The 12,956-nt window shown below is 47.0% G+C and overlaps 1 protein-coding gene across 1 annotated transcript in view; it reads right to left on the reverse strand.

The window, feature by feature from the left end:
- Positions 1–3,577: 3,577 nt before the first annotated feature.
- Positions 3,578–12,956, reverse strand: part of LOC309563528 (C3a anaphylatoxin chemotactic receptor-like) — a gene marked incomplete at its 5' end in the record, with an annotated part of 113,001 nt that continues 103,622 nt past the window's right edge. Inside the window, one exon of the mRNA XM_082267980.1 lies at positions 3,578–3,603. The remainder of the gene's footprint in view (positions 3,604–12,956) is intronic.

Below are 12,956 nucleotides of genomic sequence, written 5' to 3' on the forward strand. Positions count from 1 at the left end.
TTCCTTGGCTTCTTTATGCACATTAATAAAATTTTTTACCTGGGGTGCCCAAACTTTCGATCACCACTGTAGTTGGTTTGGTTGAAAAAATACACAAGTCCATTGAGTTCAGCCAATAAAACATTGTCCTGTGACCATAGAAGAAGTGGATGTCCACAACAGGGACACCAACAGCAGGAAAACCGTGGCAAAGCTGGTAACCCTTCAGCACCCCGTACACACAATGAGGGGACTTCCTAAAAACCTGGTGCAGCTCTGCATAGTAACCAATCAGCTTCCAGGTTTTAATGTTACGTTTAATTAAATGAGCTGAAGTTAGAAGCCGATTGGCCACCATACACGGCTGCACCGGATTCTTAGTGCTCCACCTTTAGTAAATCTACCCCAATATATGTTATTGTGTATATGAGACTTCTATGGCAGTTTCCACCTTGGAGAACATTCTATAAGGATGTCAGTGGGGCACTTCTGCAAAGTGTGGTCAGGACTTCCACACTAAGGCCTTGTGGTCTTCAGCTGGTGTAAGAGCAGGGCATGCAGCTTTTGCAACACTTTTAGCAAGCTTTGAGCAGCTTTGTTGAAGCCTTTAAAGAAAACATCAGTTCCAGTATAGGGATGTTAAACACATATCTTAACGGGAGTGCCAACTGTCCCTTTACCCAAGCTGCCAGCAGGCATCACCAGGCTTTTTAACAAGAGTGAAGTGCTGAAGTCTACTAGCAGCTTGGTTAGAAGAACAGTTGGCACTGCCATTAAGATCCTTTGGCTGACTGTGCCATTGATCAAGCTGCTAGCAGGCTTCAATAGGCTAGCAAGTTGGTTAACCTCTTGGTGCTGGCTGCATGCAAATAAGTGACCTCTTGGCCTTGGCCCAGAGCGGCCGCATATTTAGATGCAATACTGCAAAAACAGCTGTGCTGAGAGCGCGCTCCCGACACAGTTACCGGTGGCTAATGGAAGGCTCCTAAACGCTGCTTTCCGACCATGTGGCCACCCTGACAGCCAATCACGGCCAGGATGGCAACTAAGGTAAGGTGACAAGATTTTTAAAATTAAATCCAGGGACATATTTTTTTATACATATACGCTGGGCACAGGACTACATAATACACAGAGCGCTGGGCACAGGACAACGTAATACACAGAGCGCTGGGCACAGGACTACATAATACACAGAGCGCTGGGCACAGGACTACATAATACACAGAGCGCTGGTCAAAGGACTGCATAATACACAGAGCCCTGGGCACAGGACTACATAATACACAGAGCCCTGGGCACAGGACTGCATAATACACAGAGCGCTGGGCACAGGACTGCATAATATACAGAGCGCTGGGCACAGGACTGCATAATACACAGAGCGCTGGGCACAGGACTGCATAATACACAGAGCTCTGGGCACAGGACTGCATAATACACAGAGCGCTGGGCACAGGACTGCATAATACACAGAGCGCTGGACACAGGACTACATAATACACAGAGCGCTGGGCAGAGGACTGCATAATACACAGAGCGCTGGGCACAGGACTGCATAATACACAGAGCGCTGGGCACAGGACTACATAATACACAGAGCGCTGGGCACAGGACTACATAATACACAGAGCGCTGGGCACAGGACTGCATAATACACAGAGCGCTGGGCACAGGACTACATAATACACAGAGCAATGGGCACAGGACTGCATAATACACAGAGCAATGGGCACAGGACTACATAATACACAGAGTACTGGGCACAGGACTGCATAATACACAAAGCGCTGGGCACAGGACTGAATAATACACAGAGCGCTGGGCACAGGACTACATAATACACAAAGCGCTGGGCACAGGACTGCATAATACACAGAGTGCTGGGCACAGGACTACATAATATACAGGATGGTGTTAGATATAGAGTGCAGGGTTCAGAGGTTTGCTATACACAGAGGACACTTCTGCCCCCACATCCATAGCTCACCTCTGCACCCTTCTCTCCAGATTATCTCTGCAGCCACATCTTAGCCCTTCTCCCACAACAGCTGAACTCTCCATCTCTCCATGCAGCTGCATCAGCTCTGACCCCTCCCCCCTCACCGCCCTCACCTGTGTACAAACAGACCCCCCCCATCTGCTCACCTCCCGGTCTCAGCCCTCCACACAGTAAATTTGTGGCTCTGCCTCTCCTCCACTGAACAGCAGCAGGAGCGTCAGCATCTGAGCCACCAGGCTGTTTCTTCGCCAGCATGGGATGCCCTGTCTACATTAATGTAGCCCTGAATCCGGGGACAAAACGGGGGACAGACTTGGTCCGGGGACAGTGTCCTCAATCCGGGGACAGTTCCCCGGAAATCGGGGACATCTGGTCACCCTAAACTAGGGTACACTGTAAAGAAAATGAGAGTGCACTGAATAGATTTCAAGTCTTTGAGTGGCACCAAACAGTACCCTCCTAGTTCTGGTTCAAAGGGCCATAGAAAACTTCTGTTAGGTTGAGGTCAGGACTCTGTGCAGGCCAGTCAAGTTCCTCCACCTTAAACTCACTTATCCATGTCTTTATGGACCTTGCTTTGTGCACTGGTCCAAATCATTTGGTGGAGGGGGGGGGGGGTTATGGTGGGTTTTTTTCAGGGGTTGGGCTTGGCCCCTTAGTTCCAGTGAAGGGAACTCTTAAGGCCTCAGCATACCAAGACATTTCGGACAATTTCATGCTTTTAACTTTGTGGGATGAGTTTGGGGATGGCCCCTTCCTGTTCCAACATGACTGCACATCAGTGCACAAAGCAAGATCCATAAAGACATGGAGGAGCGAGTTTGGGGTGGAGGAACTTGATTGGCCTGACCTTCACCCGATAGAACACCTATGGGATGGACTAGAGCGGAGACTGTGAGCCAGGCCTTCTTGTCCACATCAGTGCCTGACCTCACAAATGCGCTTCTGGGAGAATGGTGAAACATTCCCATAGACACTCCTAAACCTTGTGGACGGCCTTCCCAGAAGAGTTGAAGCTGTTATAGCTGCAAAGGATGGAGCCAACACAATATTGAACCCTACGGACTAAGGACAGGTATCAGTGGCGGCTGGTGCTCCATGGGCCCCGGGGGGGGGGGGGGGGGGGTCAGACAGACCACACCACATGCAAATTTACAGTAAAAAAATTCTCACTTACTGTAAATCGGCAAGCATACTCCCCAGACAAATGGCAGCATTGCAGGATGGCTGCCTGCGAGCAAGGGCAGGACAGAGCGCTCTAAGTGGAGCGGGGATAGGAGCAGCAGCGGCGGCTTCTTCTACATCTCCTCCTCCTCGGCCAATAGCATGGCCTCTCCTTTCAGCCAGTCTGGAAACTGGCTTCCTAATTGGCCAGGAGGAGAATCAGTGTGATAATAGCGAATTTTCATTCGCGATTGTCACACAACTGGTTGGGCTCAGGGCACGGGCGACTTTAGTATTGATTGGACCCTGGGCAAATATTTTCTTGGGCCCTACCATATGCACTTATCAACTATTTGTGGGCAGTGCGGGGCACAAGGGGATGCTGCTTTGGGCCCCACAACAATGGCTTGGCCCGGGGTAGCTGCCCCTTTTGCCCTGTGTTAAAGACGGCCCAGGCTCTGCGCCCCCGAGCCTGCCCTTTTTTTAAGCCTATTAGAGCCTCTGGCTCTAATCCCGTGCTTAAAAAAAAAACCCATTGAACTACATGCGTCTGGCGCCCTGCATGAAGATTAGGAGGCTGGATGCAGGGATTGGGGGGGGGGGGGGGGGGCAATGGACGGGTCGCCCCTAACAGGTATGTCAGTAAAGTTCATGTGTGTGTAAAGGCAGGTGTCCCGATACTTTTGGTAATATATTGTATACATGTGAGATCGGGACCTCAGATTGAAAGCTTCTTGAGGGCAGGGACTGATGTGAATTCTCAGTATATAAAGTGATGCATACACTGTTGGCACCATATAAATACCTGAATTAAATGAATACAGTAGATTTATTTGAACTTTATATGTTACTTTAGCACATGATCACTTTCTCCAAAATCAATCCATAAACATACATTTCATTTTGGTGTGGGTTTTTTTTTTGCATTAAATTTGCGTTTTCCCAAAGATCGTTATTTATTTTACAATCCAATGAACGCGTGCAATGTATGTGTTCATTGACATTACACCAGCCAAATCAATATTAGTCTTCAGCTCTTAGTAGTAATAGTGTAGCACTTTAATCAAATAATAAGTGCTGGTTCACACTGCCGCTACCACTAAAGTAGCGTCGCTTCCAGCGCGACTTTGACGCGATTTTGACGCGACTTTGGCGCGACTTTGGCGCGACTTAGCGCGACTTTGACGCGACCTAATCGCGAGGCAACTTTTTATTTGGCCAATCACAGAGCTGAAAATTGACAGGTACACTTAGACCCCCCAGACACTAAATACAAAAAAATGACATGCCTGCCTAAAAAAATGCCCGCTAAATGCCTGCAAAAATAAAAGACAGCTGGTAAAACACTACAAAAAATTAAAAGAAAAATGATTTTTTTTAGGGGTTCTGGACATGCTACAGAGCTGAAACTTGACAGGGACACTTTTTAGACCCCCCAGAAACGAAATCCAAAAAATGACATGCCTGCCTAAAAAAATGCCCGCTAAATGCCTGCAAGAAAAAAAGCCAGCCGCAGAGAAGCCGTATCCCTGAAAATATAGTAAAAATGCTGTTTTTTAGGGGTTCAGGACATGCTACAGAGCTGAAAATTGACAGGTACACTTTTTAGACCCCCCAGACACTAAATACAAAAAAAATGACATGCCTGCCTAAAAAAATGCCCGCTAAATGCCTGCAAGAATAAAAGACAGCTGGTAAAACACTACAAAAAATTAAAAGAAAAATGATTTTTTTTAGGGGTTCTGGACATGCTACAGAGCTGAAACTTGACAGGGACACTTTTTAGACCCCCCAGAAACGAAATCCAAAAAATGACATGCCTGCCTAAAAAAATGCCCGCTAAATGCCTGCAAGAAAAAAAGCCAGCCGCAGAGAAGCCGTATCCCTGAAAATATAGTAAAAATGCTGTTTTTTAGGGGTTCAGGACATGCTACAGAGCTGAAAATTGACAGGTACACTTTTTAGACCCCCCAGACACTAAATACAAAAAAATGACATGCCTGCCTAAAAAAATGCCCGCTAAATGCCTGCAAGAATAAAAGACAGCTGGTAAAACACTACAAAAAATTAAAAGAAAAATGATTTTTTTAGGGGTTCTGGACATGCTACAGAGCTGAAACTTGACAGGGACACTTTTTAGACCCCCCAGAAACGAAATCCAAAAAATGACATGCCTGCCTAAAAAAATGCCCGCTAAATGCCTGCAAGAAAAAAAGCCAGCCGCAGAGAAGCCGTATCCCTGAAAATATAGTAAAAATGCTGTTTTTTAGGGGTTCTGGACATGCTACAGAGCTGAAACTTGACAGGTACACTTTTTAGATCCCCCAGACACTAAATACAAAAAAATGACATGCCTGCCTAAAAAAATGCCCGCTAAATGCCTGCAAGAATAAAAGACAGCTGGTAAAACACTACAAAAAATTAAAAGAAAAATGATTTTTTTTAGGGGTTCTGGACATGCTACAGAGCTGAAACTTGACAGGGACACTTTTTAGACCCCCCAGAAACGAAATCCAAAAAATGACATGCCTGCCTAAAAAAATGCCCGCTAAATGCCTGCAAGAAAAAAAGCCAGCCGCAGAGAAGCCGTATCCCTGAAAATATAGTAAAAATGCTGTTTTTTAGGGGTTCTGGACATGCTACAGAGCTGAAAATTGACAGGTACACTTTTTAGACCCCCCAGACACTAAATACAAAAAAATGACATGCCTGCCTAAAAAAATGCCCGCTAAATGCCTGCAAGAATAAAAGACAGCTGGTAAAACACTACAAAAAATTAAAAGAAAAATGATTTTTTTTAGGGGTTCTGGACATGCTACAGAGCTGAAACTTGACAGGGATACTTTTTAGACCCCCCAGAAACGAAATCCAAAAAATGACATGCCTGCCTAAAAAAATGACCGCTGATGAATGCCAGCAAGAATAAAAGACAGCTGGTAAAGACACTACAAAAAATTAAAAGAAAAATGATTTTTTTTTAGGGGTTCTGGACATGCTACAGAGCTGAAACTTGACAGGGACACTTTTTAGACCCCCCAGAAACGAAATCCAAAAAAATGACATGCCTGCCTAAAAAAATGACCGCTAATGCCTGCAAGAAAATTATGCTCTTTTCTTGTTCACTACCATTTTTTAGCAAAGTCGGATGACAAGTCGGATTACAGGTCGCTTCAATTAAGATAAGGAGGCGACTCCCATTGAAGTATATGGGACAGGTCGGATCACTGGTCGCCTGAAAGTAGTACAGGACCCTTTTCTGAAGTCGGAGCGACCTTAATAGCGGCAATTAAGACGGCACTGATTCATTTACATTGGTTTGGTCATGTCAAGCGACCTGGGGCGACCTGGGGCGACACAAGTCGCCTCGTGAGTCGCCCTAGTGTGAATGGGGGCTAAAAGATGTGAACACTTGAATATTTAAAAGAATACAAAAATAAAATAAAAAATATAATGATAAATAGAGTGCAAAATGGGAACACCACAGTGACAATCCCAATGTCCTCTTCCAGAGGCGTAACTAGAACCTTCAGGGCCCCGGTGCAAGAAACCATGAAGGGCCCCCCAGTCCTCTGGCCGGGGCCCTTCTCTTCAATCCTGGGGCTCTTCCCACTGATCCTTGGGCCCTTTACTCTCGTTGAGGGGTCCTTTCACAAGTAGCTCCTAAAGGATGCACGTGGAAAAATCCCCCTTCCACCAATAGGTGCAGGGTAACTGCTTCTCAGCATGCTGGGAGTTGTAGTTGAGAAGCAGTTACCCTGCACCTATTGTGGAAGGGGTTTTTCCTATTGAAGCTACCCTCAGTGCAGAGGCGTAACTAGAAACTTCAGGGCCTCGGTGAAAGAAACCACGAAGGGCCCCCCCGGACCCTTCCCTTCAAGCATGGGGCTCTTCCCACTGATCCTGGGGCCCTTTACTCTCCTTGCGGGGCCCTTTCACAAGTTCTGCAGTGGGCCCCCTCCCTGCCATCTTGGAGCCTCCCCACGGTGGTGGAATGCCAGGGCCCGGTCGCAAGTGTGACCTTTGCGTCCCTGGAAGTTCACCCACTGGTGTCAGTAGTTTTTATTTTTTGGCACTTTATTTGTATTATTTTTTTATAATTTTATTTTTTTTACAATGTGACTGACTATGACTCTGTCCATTCAGAAAAGGAAGGAGCTGGTAAATTACATATTTACTGACCCCTTCCTGGTTCTCTATTGTGACACATCCCCTGCAGCAGCCGGCAGGAGAGGGGAGGGAGCACATCGGGGTGGGGGGGACCAGGGGAGCACACAGGGGCCCAGAGACAGCAGAACACAAGTGAACTGGATAGGAGGAGCGGCGGGGGCAGCATACAGAGGAACCAATCTCCTCCATTTTCCTCCTGCAGCTACAGGAGGAAAAAGGAGGACAGTGATTTCTCTACATGCTGCCCCTGGCACCCCTCCTATCCAGGTGTACAGGGGAGCCGCACGGGGCTCGGTTGCAATTGCAACCTCTGCAACCCCTGTAGTTACCCCCCTGTCCTCTTCTATAAAGAACACCATACGTATATTGATCTGTGATACACTCAGTTAACACTGGTCTACAAGTTTTGGGAAATGATCATCCTCCAATATAAAATGCTAATTCTTACAAATTTTGATTAGATGATCTAGAAAACCGGTGATAAAGGTGCTGGTTGGCTAAAGTTTTTAAGATATTTCACATGAAAGGCAGGTATTTTTGCCTACAAGGGAGGGAGGTGTCTGATGATCATGATGTCTCTCGTAACTTCTTGACAAATGAAAATGGTACCACATGGAAGTGTATAAATTTATCTTCACTTTGAGACTTAGGCTACGTTCACATGTCAGCGTATCGATCGCGGGCAGAATCACCGCGATTCTGCCCGCGATCCAGAAATCATTGCAAATCGCGAGACGCCTGTGCGTTGCCCATGATTTGCAATAGCACCCCAAACGCTGAGCGATGTTGCCGCCATTTGCGCCTGCCGAATCGCGGTAACATCGTGCAAAAAAAATCACGGGACGCATGACGCCCCAACGAAGCTCTTGTACCTTTTTTGGGCGTCATGGGTCCCACGATTTTTTTTTGCGCAATGTTACCACGATTCGGAGGGCGCAAATCGCGGCAACATCGCACAGCGTTTGGGGTGCTATTGCAAATCAAGGGCAACGCACGGGCGTCCCACGATTTGCAATGATTTCCGGATTGCGGGCAGAATCGCGGTGATTCTGCCCGCGATCGATACGCTGACATGTGAATGAAGCCTAAAGATTATTACCTAACTCTCATTTATTGATCTTTTTCTTGTCTTGGTCAGATCTTCTCATCTCACAGTTACTTCTGGTGGCGTGTGAAAGCGTCATTGCCTAACATTTCCAAGGAACAGTTGTGTGATATTTTCCCTCAGAAGTCAAGATGTCTCAAAACTGTGTAAACAACACAGATACAGTAATTTCTGCTACATTTGTGGCGAGGTTACATTTGCATCTTCAAAAAGTGCAGTAAAAAAGACATACTGTACCACTTATATTTTGGATGCAAAGTAGGGGATCAAGACAAGAATTGGGCCCCTCATCATTGTTGCATTCCATGTGCAACTTATCTACGTCATTGGCCAAACAAGAAGAAAAAGTCCATGCCTTTAACCACTTAACGTCTATCCACGTAGACCTACGTCGGCTGACTTTGAGTGGTTATACCGGGATGATGCCTCTAGCTAGAGGCATCATCCTGGTACCGTTGTTTGAAGCCGACGGTCGGCTTTCTGTCGGTAACGACCGATGCGGCTCGGGAGCCGCTCGATCGTTACCCGGGGGGGGGGGCGGGAGGGGACGTCCCCCCCCTCCCGCCGCCTTCCGTGGCTTTGCTTGGGGCTCCCGTCCCACATGTGAGGTATCGCCGCGATCGCCAGAGCGTGGGCAATAATTTAAAAAAAAAGAGCTACACTCTAACTCTAAACTGGTAACCGTTAAATACATTTAAAGCGTCGCAGATTGAGATCTCTATTGACCGTAGTTTGTCGCCATCCCACGGGGGGGCGCAATTTTAAACCGTAACATGTTGGGTATCTATTTACTCGGCATGACATCATCTTTAACAATATAAAAAAAAAATGGGCTAACTTTACTGGTTAGTATTTTTTAAATGCAGTGAAATGTGATTTTTCAAATTTTTTCCAAAAAAATGGCGTTTTAAAGACCGCTGCGCAAATACCGCGTGACAAAAAATTTTGCAATGACCGACATTTTATTCTCCAGAGTCTTTGCTAAAAAAAATATATATATATAATGTTTGGGGGTTCTAAGTAGTTTTCTAGGAAAAAATACTGGTTTTATCTTGTGAATAAAAAGTGTCCGAAATAGGCTCAGTGGTAAAGTGGTTAAGAGCCGGTTCACACTGGGGCGACCTGTCAGGCGACCTGGTCGCCTAACAGGTCGCCGTAGGTCGCCTGCCATAGAGAAGCTGTGGACCCGTTCTAATAGGAGCGACACAAGTCGCTCCGACTTAGAAAAAGGGTCCGGAGCTTCTTTGGGGCGACCCGGAGCGACCGTCATAGACTTCAATGTAATGAAGTCCGTGCCGGCCGCTCCGAGGTCGCGGTGCGAGCTGCGCACAGCGACTTGTGCGGTCGCTCCGGCAAGTCGGATCGCTCTAATGTGAACCGGCTCTCACAGTCCCAATGGTGTGGGGGGAGCATGAAAATGTTACATGAATAAAAAATAACTGAATGGAAAGTTATGTTATTGGCATTAATAAAAAGATACATTTATAATGATTGGTGTGGCACCATTCTCATTGTTATCTTACATTTTAAAAACAAATCGAAATATCTGCAGTTGGATAAAAAAAAAAAAAACATGTATATTGTTGGCCAGCACCAATAGTTTGGTTACACACCAAGAAAATGTACAAGATACAAAAGGGGGGCAGCGCCAATTGAACCGAAAAAAGTCTCTATAAAACATTACGAAAAAGTCCACATATTGCATTGAAAGGATCCCCACACATCAGCATCAGTGCGGGAAGAGTGTCATCTAATCGTCATCTAATCTGCTTACAAGATTGAGTTGACCCTCAAGTTATAGAGAGCTCACCACCAGCATGTGGAGAACAAAGGCTAGATGGATCCTGAGCAGCCTCACTATAATGTTGGACACTGAAGCAGGGGAGTAACTACAGGGGTTGCAATTGCAACCGGGCCCCATGCTCCAGGTGCCCTGTGCGGCTCCCCTGTACACCTGGATAGGAGGGGGGCGGGGGCAGAATGTAGAGAAATCACTGTCCTCCTTTTTCCTCCTGTAGCTGCAGGAGGAAAATGGAGGAGATTGGTTCCTCTGTATGCTGCCCCCGCCACTCCTCCTATCCAGTTCACTTGTGTTCTGCTGTCTCTGGGCCCCTGTGTTCTCCCCTGGTCCCCCCCTACTGTGCTGCCCCCCCCCCCCCACTGTGCTCCCTCCCCTCTCCTGCCGGCTGCTGCAGGGGGTGTGTCACAATCAGTGGCGTAGCGTGGGCTGTCAGCGCCCGGGGCAAGGTTAGTAATTTGCGCCCCCTACACAAATCTACTAGACCACTACACAGACCACTACACTGACCTAGCTGACCACTACACAGACCTACCTTACTCCTACACTGACCTACCTGATTACTATACTGACACCTACACAGACCTACCTGACCACTACACAAACCTACCTGACCACTACACAGACACCTACACTGACCTACCTTATTCCTGCACTAACCAACCTGATCACTACACTGACCTACCTCATTTCTATACTGACTCCTACACTGACCTACCTGACCACTACACAGACCTACCTGACAATTACACTGACCACTACACAGACCTACCTGATTCCTACACTAACCTACCTGATTACTATACTGACACCAACACTGACCTACCTGACCACTACACAGACCTTCCTGACCAATACACTGACCACTACACAGACCTTCCTGACCAATACACTGATCTACCTGTTTCCTGCACTAACCTACCTTATCACTATACTGACACCTACAGAGACCTATCTGACCACTACAGAGACCTACCTGATTCCTACACTAACCTACCTGATTACTACACCATAATTAGGCCTGAAGACAGGAGGGTCTCCATAGACAGGCTGGGTTATGATAGCGTTTTTCTTAGAGATATGGTTAGACAAGCAGGCCTGGTAGATGTGCACATTAAGCACTGCCCTGGCAGCACGGGATTCACGTTTCAGAGAGGGAATAGTCAGAGTAGGATAGATAGGTTTTTTTTTTAAAGGAGAACTCTGCTTTCTCGGCTCCTGAGTTGAGGGCGGTGGAGTTCTCTGACCACTGTATGCTGTCTGTGACTCTGAATGCCTCGGACACTCCACCCAGGGGAAGGGGTACCTGGAAACTGAATTCGGCTCTCCTGGAAGATGTAGAGGTAAGACAATCCTTTGAGGATTTTTTTCAGGCACAGGTTTCTATTCTGGACTTTTGCAGCAGTAAGTGAGTGGTGGGAGCTTGTGAAACAAAGGGCGATTGGACTTTTCAAGGCCATAAGTAAGAAGAAGCAGCTTGGTATGTATATTGCCTACCAGCATTTGCGGAGGAAGCTTGATCGTCTTGTCTCGTATGGAGGAGATCCAGGGGAGATCTCGGAGGTAAAGCTTCTTCTTAGGAAGTGTCAATACGACCGGCATGCCTCCTTGGTTCTGGAGAGAGATTATGGGAAATATCACTCGCCTGATCCTTACCAGAACTGTAAGCAAGGCATAGCAGTTAAGACGGTCATAGGTCTGAGGGATAGTACGGGTTCCCTGGTGAAGTCCAGATCAGGGATCCTGGAGATCTTCAGGTCATATTACGCAGACCTTCTGGGAAGAAAGGACCTTAGTCGGGACAGGATGGAAAGCTTTCTGGATTCTACTCCAGGATTGGGAAATGGTACATTGCCTTTGATGGATTTGACAGAACCAATTTCAGCGGATGAGGTAGTTCGTGCTATAGAGAAGCTGGCTACCAAAAAGTCGCCTGGGCCAGATGGGTTGACAGCTGAATTTTACAAGTGTTTTAAGTCCATTCTGGCTCCCTTTTAGCGGAGGTTTATAACAGCTGTTTAGAAGAGGGTTCTCTCCCTCCCTCCATGAGGCAATCCGCTGTGATTCTTCTGTCAAAAGGTAAAGACCCCTCAATAATTGAGAACTGGCTCCCCATCAGTCTTCTCAATGTTGATAGAAAGATCTTGGCGAAGATTCTTTTTTGGCGCTTGTCGTCAGTAGCAGGCGATTTGTTGTCCAATCATCAGCACTGCTCGGTCCAGGGCAGAAATACCTTTACAGCAATTTTAGCTGTCCGGGAGGCTTTGGAGCGATGCAGGGCTGCTGGATGGAGAAAGTACTTGCTGACATTGGATCAGGCGAAGGCTTTTGATCGAGTCAATCATGAGTACCTGTATTTGCTACTTGGTAGATACGGCCTGCAGGGGAGGTTTATTGATTGGCTGAAAACATTATATAAAGGGGCTGAGAGCTTCCCACTTGTTAATGGTTGGTTTGGACAGCCTTTTGAGGTTGGCTCTGGTGTGCACCAGGGGTGTCCTTTGACCCCCCTGATATATGTATTCGCAATCGACCCCTTCATAAGAAGGTTAGAGAGTGGATCGTTGTGTGGGGTGCCTTTGGGCATTGCTGGTGTGCCACCTTTGAAGGTCGTGGCCTATGCCGATGATGTGTCTGTTATTATCTCTGGGATGGAGGAGGCGCAGGAGGCGGTCTCTGTGATAGAGCAGTACACTGAGGCTTCTGGCTCTAAAATCAATCATGAAAAGAGTAAAGTTTTC

The sequence above is a fragment of the Pelophylax lessonae genome (genome assembly GCF_965119305.1).
Source record: "Pelophylax lessonae genome assembly, chromosome: 9".
NCBI classification, from domain to species: Eukaryota; Metazoa; Chordata; class Amphibia; order Anura; family Ranidae; genus Pelophylax; species Pelophylax lessonae.